Source organism: Eublepharis macularius, chromosome 6 (assembly GCF_028583425.1).
Source record: "Eublepharis macularius isolate TG4126 chromosome 6, MPM_Emac_v1.0, whole genome shotgun sequence".
Taxonomy (NCBI): Eukaryota; Metazoa; Chordata; class Lepidosauria; order Squamata; family Eublepharidae; genus Eublepharis; species Eublepharis macularius.
In genome coordinates this window covers 48,832,377-48,849,908 of record NC_072795.1, presented here as the reverse complement: position 1 = coordinate 48,849,908, position 17,532 = coordinate 48,832,377, and the positions used below count along the sequence as shown (strand labels likewise).

General features: G+C 43.7%; 1 protein-coding gene across 2 annotated transcripts in view; it reads left to right on the top strand.

The window, feature by feature from the left end:
- Positions 1 to 227: 227 nt before the first annotated feature.
- The window catches only part of PXYLP1 (2-phosphoxylose phosphatase 1), a 134,483-nt gene continuing 117,178 nt past the window's right edge, over positions 228 to 17,532 (top strand). Inside the window, exon 1 of one of the 2 annotated variants that reach the window (XM_054982158.1) lies at positions 228 to 410. The gene's annotated coding sequence lies outside the window, so the exon portion shown is untranslated. Of the gene's footprint in view, positions 411 to 772; positions 795 to 17,532 lie in introns of those variants that run through there. The other variant, XM_054982157.1, reaches the window with a different exon arrangement.

Here is a 17,532-nt window from a genome sequence, read left to right as displayed (position 1 = left end):
GCGGTCGCTGCGTGGCACTCTCCGCCCCAGCCAGCCTGCGGTTTGGTTCGCTCGCACAGCCGACAGCGGAGGGAAGCGGGGAAAAGAACGCGGAGGCCGGATTGCCAAGCGCCTCCTTGCAGACGTGCCGAGGCGGCGGCAGGGGGCGCCGTTGGGACCCGTCGGGCGGCCAATGGCAGGAGGGGGAGGCGGAGCTTGCGAGAGGGAGCCGGAGCCGTGGTCGAAGCCCGTCCAACTTGGTTCGCGCGCTGCGACGGCGACACGCAACAGCGAGGGAGAGCGAGAGAGACCGAGAGGGAAGGGAGCGACGAGTGTGGTTGCTGCGCGACGTCGGCAGCAGCACCGGCTCCGGCTGTGCTGAGACTGCTGCGCCGGCGCCTGGGCTGGTTGGGAAGAAGGCGGTGGGGCAGGTAGGAGCTGAAGTGCGATCCCGCTCCGGGACTTGGCATGGGCAAGCGGGGTCCGTTTGTCCAGCAGCCCCTTGAGGGTCCCGTTCTCCTTTCCCTCCTGCCTCATCCCTGGGACGGGACGGGCTCCCACAGACTGGGATGGGCGTTGGAGGCGCCTTCTGTGCTCGCCCTGCCCACAGTCTCTGCCCTGCCGGGCGACTTCCAGCCTGGTCGCCCGTCGCGCTTTGTGTCTCCGGTATCCCTCTAGCCCTGTTCAGGCTTTCTGCGCAAGAACCGCCCCCTCATTCCCTCCCCACCGCCTAAAGTCTCTTCTGCACTTTGCAGGCTCCTGCCCCCCAGCGTCTCCCTCCCTTCTTTGCCCCAAAGAATGTCTTTGATCTACAGGTAGGAGGAATGGGGCGGGGCGGGGGAGCTGTACATGCAGTCCTAAGCAGAATTTACATCCTTCTCAGCCCACTGACCTCAATGGACTTAGAGTGGTGTAACTCCGCTAAGGACTGCACACTTCTTGAGACCACTTTTGTTTGTATCGCCATGTATGTAAAAGCTTCTCCTGCTTTGTGTGCGCTGCCCCTCCCACACAACCGTTTCCCTCTCTTCTACTCCCCTAATCTTTCTCTCGCTATAGAATAACATATGTTGTAATGCCTTTTCTTTTCCTCCGCGTTCTGAACTTTTCTCCCGCTGTTGTTGGCATTTTGGGCACCCAGTCCTGTGAAGGTATCCACAGGTGCTTGCTGTGGAAGCTGCTCTCTCTACCAAGTCAGCATTCGCACTTCTTAACCCAAAATGATGTCGTGTCCTTGGCAGTTGTGTGGGTTTCTTGGCATGGCGTGGTGACCAGTATGCTGGCGATGGACTCAGTATCCGGCTGGGGAAAGCTTGGGCGGAAGGATGAGTATCTGCTGTGAGAGAATGTATAGAGGATGTTTGAGACCTTCCTCTTCTATGCGTGTATTCCTGTGCAGCTCAGCTTTAACCCTTCTGTGCTGGACAGGACTGGCAAAAAGGATCTTTTTCATACACCTGGATGATTGCATTTTCCTGTTCTCCGGAGCTAGCAGCTTGGTGAGCAGTAGCTATGACCATCTGGTACACATCCCTTGCTGTGTGTGTGTGTGTGTGTGAGAGAGAGAGAGAGAGAGAGAGAGAGAGAGAGAGAAATCTAAGGGATTTCTGCAGCCAAATCTTGCTAGAGTAGTACAGTATGATCACTGGAAGTAACAGATTATAGGTTGATACCATACTGCCCCACAGGGGGAAAAACCAAAGAAACTACATGATTACTTATTTACTCCTTTGTCACTAACACACACATCGTTTCTCTCAGCACAGCTAACACATTTTTCTTTTCAGTTGCTTGTTCACAGGTTGCTGTGCCAATCAGTTAAGGCTTCTGATGTTCCCAAGACCCATGCAATGTAATGCTACTGATAATGGGTAACAAAGTAACTGGCCTTTAAAGGCTTTTGTATGCATTGTAAATTGGATTCTTGCAGTTTGCTTAATCTGAAGTGACGTAGGTAGGCTTTCCTGTATTGGTAGTTTGAGGGAAAAAAACTGACTGGAAGATAAATACATGTCTTTTATCTAGACAAAGCCAAACATCTACTTTAGTACAAAGCTTTTTTCGCCTTTCAAAATATTTATTAATCTTCTATGGAAAAAATCAATGGGCTAAGTGGATGTAGTAATGAAGGACTGGAAAAAGCATTGCAGATTGATTAAAAGTTATTATGTTGATAGTATGCTTGCTATAATATATTTAAAACAGAGCCAAAAGTACTACTGGGAAACATCTGACTCATTATGCTGAATGAGGAGGTAAGATGAGGTAGAATTCTGGATTGTGGCATGCCAGACTGTATGGAGAAGGTGTCATAGTTTGCACAAATTTCCACATGGAGTAGTAAATCAGAAAAGCAGATTGCACAAATCCATTTTCTAAGTATGCTTGTTTTCTACATGTACAGAATTCTTTTTATAGGGTAGTAGTCAGAAATGCAATTCCCCCTTATCATCTGAATCAGTATACTTTGCCAACCCAGTCAGCCATCTTAGCATGTGTATTAGTAGCATGGTTTAAATGTGCAGAGCCTTTACTGTGGTAAATTCTTGAAGTGGACTGTGGCACTTCATAATGCAGGTGGCAGCCTGCTTCCTACTGTGGTAATTTTCAGATTGAGGGGAAGGTTGTTTTTTTTTTTTAAGTTAGTGGAAACATTAAAAACACTACTCCCCACCTGCAATTGACAATGGTCCAATGTGTATCCCTTTGTTCTTCTGGATGTGTAGCCCAGGTCTTATAGACAGCTCTGATCCTGATGCCGTGACATCTATGAAAGGAGGATTAGATCAGACAGCATTGGTAGTGGGAGGGTATGAGTGGGATGAAAGCGAAATCTTGTTAGACTTAATCGTGTAAAGAAGGTGACTAGGAGTACTAACACAGAATGCAAGGTCACACGTATGCCTTACTTAAATGGATACATCTGTAATTTTCTGTGTGGTGTACTGTTCTAATTCTGCAAAATGAAATAGTCATGCCCAGACACTGTCATGTCCCTGTGTTCAAGAGCTCACAATTTGCACCTGGGCTTGAAAGCCAAGTGGAGGAAGTTGGATCTCTTGCTGTATTTTGATTGGAGTGCATGCTGGGACATTATGTTCATTATATAGGGGGGTGATCTAGTGACTAAACTGTAGTACTAAAAATGGGGACATAAAGTTCTTGGTGTAATCTTGACCCACTTACGCTCTCTCAACCTGACCTATCTTGTGTAGTTGTTTTAAAAATAAAATAATGGAGGGAAGAATCATGCAGACTACCTTGCACTCATTAAAGGAAGCATGGAATGAGGATTTGATAAGTAGACAGTTTCAAAGTGTATTTAGATGAAAGAAAAATCTTTCCTGCTTCATCATATGGGGGATAAAATTGAAGGGAAAATAAGATCTTCCCAAATAAAAAGACAGGGACAAGGCCATCTTTATTGCATCTAAAAGAACAGCATTTTAATTTTATTAAAGTTATTGCAAAAATGCTTTAGCTTGTAAATAAATCTATGGGTAATCCTGGTTATCAGCACCTCCTGGTTATATAGCACCTCTCCATCGTGTCTGATGCTCAAGGCGGTTTACAACATACATATAAAATAAAAACATTAAAATCAATAGTACAACATTAAAATGAAATACAGTCATTAAAAATCAGTAACATAGTAAAATACAAACATTAAAACCCATAGTAGAATACAGACAGTAAAACACATACATCTAAAAGAACAGCATTTTAATTTTATTAAAGTTATTGCAAAAAATGCTTTAGTTTATAAATAAATCTATGGGTAATCCTGGTTATCAGCACCACCAAAAGAAGCTAACCTCTAATCCAGAGGTCACCAGCCTTTTCTGTCCTAGAAACAGAACATGTTTTAAGAAGAGCACCAGAAACAAAAACTAGCAACTAAACCTAGAAGAATATCGTATGTAATACCATGTTTACTCAAAAAGAAGACTATGCTGAATGTAAGATGACATCCCTAAAAAAAAGCATGTTTTATGCAGTTGCTGAATATAACTATAACTTGTATGCCAATTTAAGATGATCCCCTTGCCCCCGATGCCATCCTGGAAAATTAAGTCTTGCATTTCCTGGGTCTTCTAGAGAATGCAACTGGAGAGCCACCAATGGCCCATGAACTACATATTGCAGATTCCTGCTCCTAAACCAACTTCTCCCTAAGTTTTCATGTTTTTATTATTGCTTCAAAAACTCTATCTAACTGAATATTGGAGCCCGGATAGATGGAGCCAGTATAGAATGCCACTGGCTAAGATGTGATTTAATCTACCACCATCAAATGGTGTAAAGTTAAATAAGCAATAACAAGAACTTCATGCACTTGTATTTTTACGTCATACAATAAAATATATTTTGATGTGAAATGATAAATAAACATTGTGCATCTACTGAGGATTACTAAGCAACACTAAAATAAATCACTACTGAAAATACTAGGCTCCACAGTGAAGTTTCTAGGCACTGTGGCTACCTGACGCCTGGGGTTTGTCAAGCCCTTGTGTAAAATATCAGAATGACTGTCTAAATGTAGTGTTATTCCATTCTAAAAAATTTGAAAAATACGTAACATTTGGTATCTTAAGTTATCTGTTCTATAGTTAAAGGTAAGACTGAGTGTTAGGCTATGCTCAGAGGTCGCAATAAATTGTGGTGTGTTAAAATACTGGTTAGGCTGCTATGTGTAAGGAATGAACTTGAACTTGTGCATATATACTACTTGCTTTGCTTTTTGCCTCCTTGCTCCCTTCCAGCAGTGAAGACATCATTAGTGTACTACTGTATATGGGACCAGGAAGCAGTAATGGGTGGTGGAACTTTTTTTGAAATCCTGGTTTGGTACTGAATGATTCCTCTTTTGTTGGGCTTGCATTTGAATGTCACACGTAGTTGTGGTTTGATTGATTTATGATGATGTCTAGTTTGTAAGAGAATACAAGTTTTGTTCTAAAAACAAAATTCCTTGAATTTCTAAAAACAAAATTCTTGCATAACAGTTCACTGTATGTTAAGGGTTATTTTATAAAATAGGTTTAATTTCAAGTTATGTAATGCTCCATGAAGTAGTTAAAAACACAGTAAGGAATTTAAACAATGGGTAGGATGATAACTGACCTCTGTAGTTTGGAGATGATTTGCAATCTGAAATCTCCAGGCTCCCCCTGGAGTTTGGCAGCTCTAAGTGTTGAACAGATTGTTCATTTTAATGACTCATGAGCAAGTGGTGAGTGTGATTACTGTTAATAGGAAAAAATCCATATCTGGTCATTCAGGCTTTGCACTTGAGATGTAATATAATGTGGGCAGCTCTAGATGATACATTTCGTCACAGGCATGCACTAGTTTTAACATTCTCCCTCCAATTGAGAACCAGGTTTGTTCCCTCACTCCTCTGCTTGAAGCCAGCTGGGGGTGACCTTGGGTCAGTCACAGCTTTTCAGAGCTTTCTTGGTCCCATCCACCTCACAGGGTGATTGTTGTGGGGATAATAATAATATGCTTTGTAAACTGCTCTAAATGGGTGTTAAGTTGTCCTGAAGGGTATTATATAAATCGAATGTTGTTGTTATTATTTACTGGGCAGTTGTGGTGAAATGTTTGTTTAAAAGAAAGGTGGGTTAAAAGGAGTTCAGAATGGTGCCATGGGGGGGAGGAAACCTTCCAGCCCTTCTCCAGTGCCCCTTTTTCTCATAATAAAACCATGTATGAGGGGAGTTGTTTAGCTGAATTTTCAGCTACTCTTGGAGAATCTGCACACAGATTCTTCATGTGGAGCAGCAAAATTAGCAAAACAATTCCCCCCATGAACTGTTTTCACGCCATCCTCTACCAGTTGCCCCCAACAACTGGCGTTAGACATACAGTGCTTCTGTACATGGAGATTCTCTTTAGCCATCATAGCAAATGATCCCTGATGGACCAGTCCTGCATGAATCTGTCTAATCCCCTTTTAAAGTTTTCTCAGCCGGTGGATGTTATCTCTTTTAGTAGTTTATTTAATACATTAGTTATGCAGCATGTAATGTACTTACTTGTGGCTGTTGTGAACCTGCTGCTAATCAAGATCACTGTGGGTGAATTCCGCCACTGAGGCAGAAAAAAAATTCTTAGTCTTCATTTTATTCACATCAATAAGCATATATATTTATATAGCTAATCTATCTATATAAGCCTTCATAATTGTGTGAAAGGAGGAGGAGCAACTTTCCTCAGTTGTTTCTAGACAAACTGATCTTTCCAATAATGTCCTCCTCTTCTATCTGTAAAGATTCTGGAACCTCCTCTGTTTCCTTTGTATCAGCCACTGATGATTTCTACTATATCAGCTACTTTGTTTGAACAGCTAGTGCCTCTCAGTATTTCTCTGTATAGCCATGCGTCTAATTTTGTAACTCAGATTTATACACACACAAGAGGGGCCCGGAAACAGAAGGTTGCAGATTATATTGAGATTGTGTTGGGGATGGGTGGGTGGGGGAGCTGCGCCAGATCTAGCAATGCTAAGAGCCACGGAGGTCCTGGAGAGGAGCAACAGTGGTGACGTTGGAGTGAGTCAGGGTAGTTGCGGGGGTGGGAATCAAATTTCTCCCATCTTAGCTTCTGCCTTAAGATCCTACTCTGTCTCTTTATCCACCCTCCTTTTCCAAAGATTCCGCTCTGTCTCTTTCTCTCCCCCCTCCTTCCCAAACACTCTTACCCTTCCCTTCTCTCTCCAAAACAGTATTACCCTCCCCTCCTCGATGGCAAATATCCTTCCCATCCCCCACATTGGCACCCCCCTCCAAAGATCTTTACCCTCCTCCCTGGCAAATACCACCCTTACCCTTTTACCCTCCTCATCAAACACCCTTTGCCTTAGCCCCTTCCTCCCTTCAAAATACCCTTCTCCCCTTCTTGCCTTTTCTCTGGTTGTTCTTGCTGCAACACCGCTGGCCTTCTGTGGTTTGGCTGGACTCAGCACTGGCCCTCCCTGGGCCTTTGGGTCTCCGTGCATTGCAGTGCTGGCTGGGTATAGACAGGCTCCCCACAGCCCAGCAGGACTCCCAGCACTGCTTAGGCATGGGAGGGCTCAGCGTGCTCCACTGATTGCCCCTTCTCTGACAGCTGGCCTCCTCCATGTGTCCCAGAATGGTGACAGATGGGGGAGCAGAGTGACATTTGGGTGCTTCCCCTGGCCCAGCCATGTTCTTGGCAGGCTAGGCTAGCAAGACTATGTCAATGCCACCTGGGCCTTGCGAGGCTGCTCTGGTGTGCTCTTTAAGGGCAGATGTGTAAGTGGTGCCTGTGCACCCAGTGTGCTTTTGTGGGTGGGTCTGGTTAAGCCCCCCTAGGAATCTTTCTCTGGCACCCTGGGGGGTTCCCCAAGGTTGCAGAAGCCTGTGTTGTGTTCTGAAGTGGCCCCAGTCCTCGGATATAAGCCTCCACACAGCTTGGGGCCACTTCAGAATTAAATATAAGATATATGTCTATGAATATAGGATACATTTCCTAAATCTGGTAAAGTAGTCTCTAGTTGACAAAAAATCATGTCACAAGAATCTTTAGTAAGTAAATCATAAGAAATCTATCTTGGTTTACATGAGTCTTTATCTAGCACAAAATCAAGGCAAAATAAGGTGCTGCTTATGTAGTGATACTGAATAGGAAGCACTGAGATCAGTGGGATTAATTTTACTGATGCATCTTTTTAAAAAGATTGTCATTTGTCCTATAACATGAAGCTTACTGCCTACAGTAGCAAAGTTGCATTTACAAAAGACCAAGTATCAGTTTTCTCAGCAGTACAGTAATAATAATACTTTGATTGCTTGATCAGTGTTTATAATGTAATTTAATCACTTTTAATTATCCTGACCTGGATGATCAAGGTAGCTCAATCTTATTAGATCTTGGAACCTAAGCAGGGTGGCCATGGTTAGTATTTGGATGGGAAGCCACCATGGAAAACCAAGGTTGCTGTGCTACGATAAGTAATAGCAAACCACCTTTGAATGTCTCTTACCTTGAAAATGCTCTGTGGTTGCCATAAATTGGCTTCTCTCTCTCTCTATGTATATATTTAGGGGAAATCGTTCTGCCTACTACTCTCAGAATTTGTATTTGCTTTAACTAAGTCTAAAACATGATCTATTAAAAAACAAACTCTAGTCTCATAATTAAGTGATAGTATTGTTCATATTGTTTAATGTTGAAAGGCATTGACAATTCCACATGTATAACCCTAATGCAGATTAGTCCATTACCATCATGTGAAAAGTGGCTGGGGGGGGGGAATGTCCTTTCAGTGTTTTGTTAGATCATTTGGAAATATTAACTTGACTGTTAAAAATATTAACAGAAGTTTGTTGTTTCACTGTTAAGTATGTTTTAACTTCCCAGCCAGGGTAAGGACGGGAAGGAATGACACCAAAACTTGAAAATAAGGGTGGGGTGAGGGGTGTCTTGTCTTGCTTTATGACTTGGTTGATGGGCTTGTCAGCATCTCACATTCAGGTGTTTGCCTCAGCCTCTCTGTAGTAAAGTATCTAGGTTCTGATGACTTCCACATGGGTTATCTGCTTTTGCTTCAGGGCTGTTGAGAAGCGAGTTTTTTCTGCTTCATACCATTATGGTACATTTGTGCACCTCGTAGGGCTTTGCTGGCTTTACTCCAGTATTTCTCAAACTTGCTTTGTTTCAGAGTTTGGAAAGATCACAGTAAAGCCTGGATTTTGATGCACAAAAAAGATAAAAAATGAACCAACATGAATGGGACATCCATTGAAGTAAAGACAGGCTATTCTGACTTGGCAAAACTTCCCTTCCATCATTAACTTCCTTTAAGTAAAGAGTTGTTTTAACACCAGCAGGAGAAGTGGGGAAAGTTAGCAAGGAGGTTTGGGAAGTAGGTGCAGACTCCCAAATGGCCTAAAGAAAAGGAATCTTCTAAGGAGAGGAGATTTTCCCTACCCAATCAAACAGGAAGGTAGTGTGAAGAGATCCCTGGTCAAGGGTGATTGGAAACTGCTGAAGCCTCAGAGAAAGCACAAGCTGGAATTAGTTTGGGAAGGAGTTTTTAGTTTACATTGTAAACCTTGTTTACAATTCTATATGGTAAATGTGAATTCTGAAGGGGGTCAATATAAAATGTTCCATGTAAATATGCTTAAGCCTTACCATAATAGAGGTAACTTGGTCCTTATGGCTAGAGGAGGGCAAAAAGAGGAAATTGCATTAACAGGTTGGGGGAAGGTATCCCAAAGTAACACGATTAGTGAGATGAATTTGGCACCAACTCTGACTAAATAACAGCAATGGAACATTAAGGCTGTTTTAATGGAATATCCGTCTATCTTTTCCAATTTCCCGTGGAGAACAATTTCTTGTAGCTTAGCACAAGATCGATACAGGAGATGCCAGGCCTATTGCTCTCTCATCATATAGAGTAACTGGCCTAAATGCCATCAGTATCAAGAAGGAAGTTAAAGAAATGTTGAACCTTGGACTTATTCATTCCTTGGGCCTCAGATTATTTTAGTCCCAAAACCGGATCAGACAGTGAGATTTTATGTTGACTATCAATGGTAAACCAGGGGAAGAATACAAACAGTAAACTGATGAGATGGAGTCTTCAGTTGCAGGATTATAATTTTGACACAGTACATGTAAAAGGGAAGGAGAAGGTCATTGTGGATGTACCCTTCAGAAACACCTAAGGGTGGAGGTTGCAGAAGTAGGTTGGTATGCCTGTTGAATGTTGTATATGTGTTGGTATAAGATGTTTAACTAGTGGTATGCCTATAGAATGTTGTAGATATGTTGGTATTCGATGTTGAACTATGGGTATTAATGTAACAGAAAGATAATATGCACCCACATGCTTCACCCATTGCACAGGAGAGGCTTGTCAGAACCTCCCCTGAAGTGATGATCTCAAAGAGTGGGGCATGTTGTGATGGACTCCACATTTTATAAAGCCTGGGGGATTGTACACACACAGCTGCAGGACTGTTAAGGGTTAATTTTTCACAGAATCAGAGCGCATTTGGTGAAAACCAAGGAAGAAAAGCCTCAAAACATAAGCATTCAGGTCTCTGTGGAGAGCATAAGAACCGAAATCTGTGCATGTTTTGATTTTACCTCGTGTGTATGTATGTGTGTGTGTGTGTTGAATTACCTCATAAATTTTCAACCCCTGATTTCACCTGACCTTTCTCTTCTAAAATAAATAAACTAGTTATTTTTGAAATTTAAAAATGCCTCAGGTGCCATTTCTGCTGCTTAAGGACAAGGGAATGTCATACCTGGTGATGCTCTGTTTACGAGAAGTTTTTACCAGTCTTGTATAGCGGAACTCTTATCTCTAGGCCAGCTTTGGCTTAACTACAGTATTGGCAGCTGTTGCATGGATTGGAACTATGATGGATCAAATGCGCATGTCCCATATTAATTTCTAAACTGAAAGCTTGACTTAGATTTTTCTAATATAAACGAGTCCATTCTGTTGAGAACACAGCTCCCAGAAAAAAGGTTTTGATGCAGTTCTAAGTAGAAAAATGCAATTAGTTGCTGATCTTATTCTATTAGAGAAAGCATAGTATTAACAACAGTGCTTGTCTAATCTCCAGCATATTCTTGTCTTCCTTTTGATAATTTAGGGCAGACACAGACTTTGTACTGCTGTGCTTTGTGTCTATTTTTACTTGACATTCTCCTCTGCAGTTGACCTTTAGATATTGCTAACGATTATTTAATGATGGCAAACTAACCAAATATGCCATCGTCTACCACTTTAAAAGGTTGTTACTGGACTTTTTGTTTTTAAAAAAGCCTGCTGATGCATTATCATTAGTTTGTCTTTTTCCAGTTTTTCAGAATATGCCTACTTTTAAAATGCAAGTTTTTTCTTGGATATTCAAATAGGTCTCAGACTTGGACAATGATAATGATCATTACACCAGCTTGGTATAGTGGTTAAGAGCACGGGATTCTAATGTGGAGAACTGGGTTTGATTCCTGACTCCTCCACTTGAAGCTAGCTGGGTGACCTTGGGTCAGTCACAGCTTCTAGGAGCTCTCTCAGTCCCACCCACCTCACAGGGTGTTTTGTTGTGGGGATGATAACAACATACTTTGTAAACCACTCTGAGTGGGCGTTAAGTTGTCCTAAAGGGCAATATATAAATCAAATGTTATTATGTTGTTATTATTTTGTAAATACATAAATGGAAAACTTAGTTTTCATTTTGAAGATTTCAAAATGGGAGAAGAAACCAGTCCAGCGTAACTCCATTTCTAGTAGGCCAAATGTAGCGTGCAATCCATTTTGTAATGTTGCTGTTGTACAGTCACTCCCTGCCTCCAATTCCACATCTAAAATTAATATATTTAGATGTAACTGCCTCCGAAGAAATGTATCTGCTAGTAGGGAATTACAAATGATGCATTTAAATACAGCCTTGACTAGAGAAACATTTGCTCTGAATCCAGGTGGTAGCTCCTGACTAGTAGAGCAGAAGTGCTTCTGGAGCAGGGATGGACTAGATGTGCCTCCTATGCACTTCTGTGCAGTTTGCATAATTTTTAAAAAGAGGCTGTGGACATCGCCCTAAAATGAGAATGAAGACCTAAAAAGGCAAATAATAAGTAATCTAAGATGAGTACATTTCCATGGGCAACCTTCGCTCCAGTCTTGCTGCTCAAGTATGGGCAACATGGTAAATTTGCAGGGATGTGAAAAGTAGAGGAAGGACTTAATGTTTAAAGGCATGCTGCATTTTATCCACACTGTCATAATTTTGCCCTTGTGGCCCTTCTTAAAATGGCCAGGGAAACAGCTGCTCCTTAAAACAAGCCATCAGAAATGAACATATGGTGTTTTGGAGGCGGGGGGAAAAAGGGTAGAAGGTGTACTGCTAATCGCAAATAATTGTATGTTGAGCCACTTAGATTTGACCTTCCTTCTGATTTGTGTGCCTGCAAGCTGGATGGAACCAGAGTAGTCAAGGCGCAGCATACCCATCAACTATTTTCTGTATAGTTCTTGGAACAGTCGTTATAGAACAGCATTCACTTTACAAATCAAAAAGAGTCCAGTAGCACCTTTAAGACTAACCAATTTTATTGTAGCATAAGCTTTCGAGAATCAAGTTCTCTTCATCAGATGCATCTGATGAAGAGAACTTGATTCTTGAAAGCTTATGCTACAATAAAATTGGTTAGTCTTAAAGGTGCTACTGGACTCTTTTTGATTTTGCTACTACAGACTAACACGGCTAACTCCTCTGGATCTATCACTTTACAAATGTCACACTTCATGATATACTAACTTCCCAGACTTTTGATGTTGCATTGGGCTCTGTATCCTCGTTTCCATTGTTGTAATTTTTCCTGACTTCCTTGTAGTCTGTGAAAAAAAATCTGTGGCTTATTAACCATATACTTCTTAATTGAAGGTAGTTGGATTGAATTACCAGTCACTTCTCTTTCTTTACTGTTTGCATGTTGCTGAATTATATGAGATGCAGACTGTTGTTCATGTAATATAGGGATAAATAAAACTTAACTTTTTAAATTAATTGGGGCTTGGGTAGAAAATAAGTCAATATTTCAGCGGGTTATACCCATGTAAAATGAGACCTATTCTGCCCCTGATCAGCGAGATCCAATTAGCTGGGAACCAACTGCCCCAAAGAGGCAGCAGGCAAAAAGATGTAGTGGTTGTTTGGGCAACTCCAGGTAAGGCAGCCAGACTGACAAAATGAGCCATTTGGAGAAGGAAGCCATAGTACAGTTGCCTTCGCAACATGATGTCCCACCTCTGTGTCTTGAAAAGCTTACCTGTGAGATATGGCACATGTGCAGGCTATGTTGGCCTGTTTAAGGTTGATAGGTTCACTGGCCAATGAGGAGAAGAGTGACAAGCAGAAATTGGATTCCAGGAGAAAATCTAACCTCTTTCTTTCCAAGCCATGGACCTACTACAAAGGGGAAGAAGTTAGCCCCCGCCTTGAGAATGCTATGAAGGGATCTGTGGAATATCCTGGAAAGAACTTGGAGGGGGACAGCAGCCTGTGGGTGTCTGGCACCCCAAAAGACACAGATCCACCCAAGACTAATATTAGGAAGGAGCTTTAAGATATTTTGTAACTGTATGTGTCTCCCCAGTTTTTTCTTGAGAATTACAGTTCAAATTGATTTTTTTACAAAGAAAAGATATCTGATGTCCTAAAAAGCTTTTTAATTTGACAGATTGGATTATAGTGAATTAATTTGAGTTTTAATAGACAGGAGTGGAGCTTTCCTTTGCCACAGAAATACAATCCATACTGTAGTGTCTCCCACATAAATGTATCTAAAATTCCCCTCATGCTTTACAATGTGAAATCATGTACATCTGTCTTACAGATGTCAATTTAACAGTCATAGTATAGTGGCAGAATAAGAGGGATTTCTTCCACAGCATTTTAGTTCCTTGCTTTTCATTGTATTGTAAAAATGAGCAGAATGATTTGAAGCTTTTTAAAGAATAGTCATTTGGACAGGTCTGTAATAAGTTTAGCAGGTAAGTAACACTTTCCAGTGCAGCATCTTGGAGGACAGTTGCAGTAAAAATATGTCTTTCCACCTTGTGCCAGTATAAGAGAGACTGCCAAGTTTTACTCAGTATCTGTAATATTTTTTTACGCACAGATTCAAGGATAAAGATGTCTTACATTTTCAAGAGCAATACAGAACTGGCAAACCCATCAAAAGCAAATTCTTCACCTGCATTTCTCAACATGAAACAAGTAGTTTAATTTTGTCATGAATTTGATAGACCTTGTAACAAATGCATTAGTGTGAACTCACTATTGACAAGTATAAAATTAGTTAGCTCTTGGGTATCTGCTATTTAAATGTGTAGGGGCTATCCTAATATGGACGTTATCGAATAAGTGAAGAAAAAACTAGAGAACCATGGGGAGAGGAAAGCATGTCTTCTTAGGGTTGGATCTTGCCCAGTTCACCCTCTGAGGCAGGAGGACATCTGTGGGTGCTTCCCACCATCCATTTGGGGAGGCAGGAAGTTGAAACTTCTTCCTCTTCCTTAGTAGGTGGGATCATCCCTTTCACTTTCAGTTCTTTTCGTGCCTCTGGGGAGAGCAGTTGTTCTTAGGCTAGCTTAGCTATCTCTTCACTTCTGATTTGTCTTTCTCTTCTAATTTACCTTTCTCCATCCACCTTTTTTTCTTCCTCTCGTCTCTCTCTACCCTTTTTCTTCCTTTGCAAGAAAAAAAATAGACTTTAGAGAGAGACAGCAGAGGAGGAAGCATGGATCCACGGGAGTCATTGGACTCTGAGGAGACTTTCTTGGAGAGGGTCCCGGGCTGTTCCCAAGGAGCCGTCATTCCGACGGTGGGAACAGTCCCTGCCGGTGCTGATGAGTCCTTTCGGGCCAATCGGCTCCCCGGCTCACCACTACCAGCAGAACAGGAAGATCGACCCTCCAAACGGCCCCGGCTTTCTAAGAGGGCGCCCGTGAGTAAAGCACGCAACGGCCAGCCGGCTAAAAGCAGTGCTGCCGGTCGGAGCTCACTTTTGGCGGGAAAGCAAGCTGCAGCCGCGATCTTCCCGCCATCAAGCAATGACGTGCTTGCCAATCTCCCGGCGGGGAAAGCGACTCATTTAGACAATTCCAGCACACAGAGCTCCAGTCACCCGGCTCAGGAAGCCTGCGTAAGTGCCCCTCATCCTGTTCTTTCCCCTGAAGTCTTGGCAGCCATCAGACAATTGATGCGAGAGGAGATTCTATCCCTCTGCAGTGGTGACCCCTCTTCTGAGTCTGGCCCTTCCACATCAGGGCTGGTTTCTTCCCAAGGGGGTCGAGGCAAAGGAGGCCCGTGGCCCACTAAAGCGGCTCAAAAACAGACACAGCTGGCACAGCTGGACAAGTCAACAAGGTGGGCAGAGGGAGGGGCCTCTTCCAGTGAGGACTCTGATGAAGGGGAATTTCTGCTAGAGGACGATCAGGAGGATGAGACCCCAAACACTGATCAGTCCAATAGACTATTCCAGGCTGAGGACTATCAGTATCTCTTGACCAAGACCCTGGCAGCCCTAGACCTCCAAGAGATCAAACCAGAAGAGGAGGAGGAAAGCTGGGGGGGGGGGGGCAAGGGCAGACCCAAGGGAAACAGGAAATTTTTTCCTAGAGAGGAGGAAAGAGCTAAAGCATTCCCTTTCCCGGAATTTTTTGAGCATTGGTTAAAAGCAGAATGGGCCTTGCCTGCAGCCTGCAAGCACTGCCCCAATACTCTTAAAAAGCTGTATAACCTACCCAGTTTTGCTAATGAGCTTTTGCAGGTGCCAGCGATCGATGCTCCAGTAGCAGCGCTGCAGTCGCAGGGTCTGCTTTCTGAAGATGGTCAAGGGTCCATCCGAGATGCCCTAGACAAAAGAGCCGATGTATCTCTAAGGAGGGCGCATGAAGCTATGTCGGTAGCCATCAAGGCTTCAGCCGTTTCGTTGTCTGGACCAGGCGGCTAATCCAGCTGCTCCCAGAGAATAATAAGCGACTCCTCAAAGGAGCCAAGAGGATTTTGAAGGCAAGCGCCTTCACGGCGGATGCCACCCTAGACTCCTTATCATTTGTATCCAGAGCTATGGCTGCATCTATGGCATCCAGACGATTACTGTGGCTCCGGGCCTGGCAAGCAGATCTTCAAGCAAAGATCATTTTGATGTCATACCCCTTCCAAGGGGGGAAGCTGTTTGGAGACCAACTCGAGAAGATCCTGGTTGAGACCAAAGATAAGAAAAAGGCCATGCCAAAATCGCTGAAGCGCACGGAAAGGAGGTTTTTCAACCCCCAACCCTTTTGCTTTCATCATACTCTACCTAGAGCACGCCAGGATTCCAAGCATTCCTGGAGCTCCCAGCAAACACAGTCTCGGAAAGGTCCCTTCCAACCCAGGAACCACAGACAATCGACCACTCGAGTCAACAGGTTTGACGCAGACGACAAGGGACAGAAGCCCTGACTCGCTCCAGGCTCTGGTGGGTGGACGACTACTTCTATTTCAGGAGGCTTGGAGGGAGTCTCAGGCAGACGAATGGTCCAGAGAAGTAGTGTCCGAAGGCTATTCCATAGAATTCCCCTCCCTTCCACCGGAGCAGTTCCTCAAGTCTCCACTCAAGAAGGATCCTAACGGAAGGGAAATTACCCTAAAAGCCATACAACACCTTGTGGAAATCCACGCAGGGGAACCAGTTCCCATCAACGAACAAGGCAAGGGAGTCTACTCAATATTCTTCACTGTTCCCAAGAGGAATGGGGACTGGCGATCGATCCTAGATCTGAAGTACGTAAATCACTTCATCAGGCTTCATCATTTCAGAATGGAAACCCTTCGGTCGATAGCGGAGGCCCTCGCCCGGGGGAATTTCTAACCTCTATAGACCTGACGGAAGCGTACCTTCACGTACCGATCATCCTCTCCCACAGACAGTTCCTCCGATTCTGTGTGGGAAACAACCATTTTCAATTCCGAGCAATGCCCTTCGGACTGTCCACAGCCCCAAGAGTCTTCACCAAACTTCTGGTGATCCTCGTTGTCAGACTCTGGGAAATGGGATTCCATCTGCATCTGTACCTGGACAACCTGCTGATAAGGGCAGATACCAGAGAGTCTTCAATTCGGAGCACCACCTTCATCATGAGGTTCCTAGAGAGACATGGATTTTTGATAAACACAAAGAAATGTTCCCTGCTTCCATCCCTGAGTCTGGAGCACCTGGGGCTAATCATAGACACCAGGAAAGGGTGCTTCTTCCTACCCAAAGAGAAGTCTCTCAAAACCAGGAGCCTATTGTCGACGGTCATCAGACAATGCCACTCCGGTCTTATGGAACTGTCCAAGCTCTTGGGCCTTCTGGTAGCGAATGCAGAGGCCATTTACTGGGGTCGTTTTCACTTCAAACCTCTACAGTCCCTGCTCAGACCTTCAGCCGCAAATCGCACGGAGGCAAAACATCAAGATTTATGTGCCTCCAGCGGTCAAGGACAGCCTATGCTGGTGGTCTATAGAGAGCAATCTACAGCAGGGGGAAAGTTTCCTTTCTCCTCAACCACTCCAGATTTTTACGGATGCAAGTCTGGCAGGCTGGGGGGCCACCCTGAACGGGTCCCCAGCCCAGGGACGCTGGTCCACGAGGGAAAGTCTGCTTCCAATAAACGTTCTAGAAATGAGGGCCATCTTCCTTGCTCTAATTCATTTCAGACATCAGATCCTTCAGTGTCACGTCCTGATCCGCACAGACAATATTGCAGCCAAATGCTACATCAACAAGCAAGGAGGGACCAGATCCTCCAGGCTACAGCAGGAAGCATACAAGATACTCAGCTGGGCAGAGAACCATCTCCTATCCATCCAAGCCGAACATGTCAGAGGTGCCCTCAATGTTCAAGCAGACTGGCTGAGTCGACAACACCTTCATCCAGGGGAGTGGCCCCTCAACAGGAAAGTCTTCCTCCTCCTGGTAAACCACTTTGGAGCCCCGGCGGTGGACCTATTTGCCACT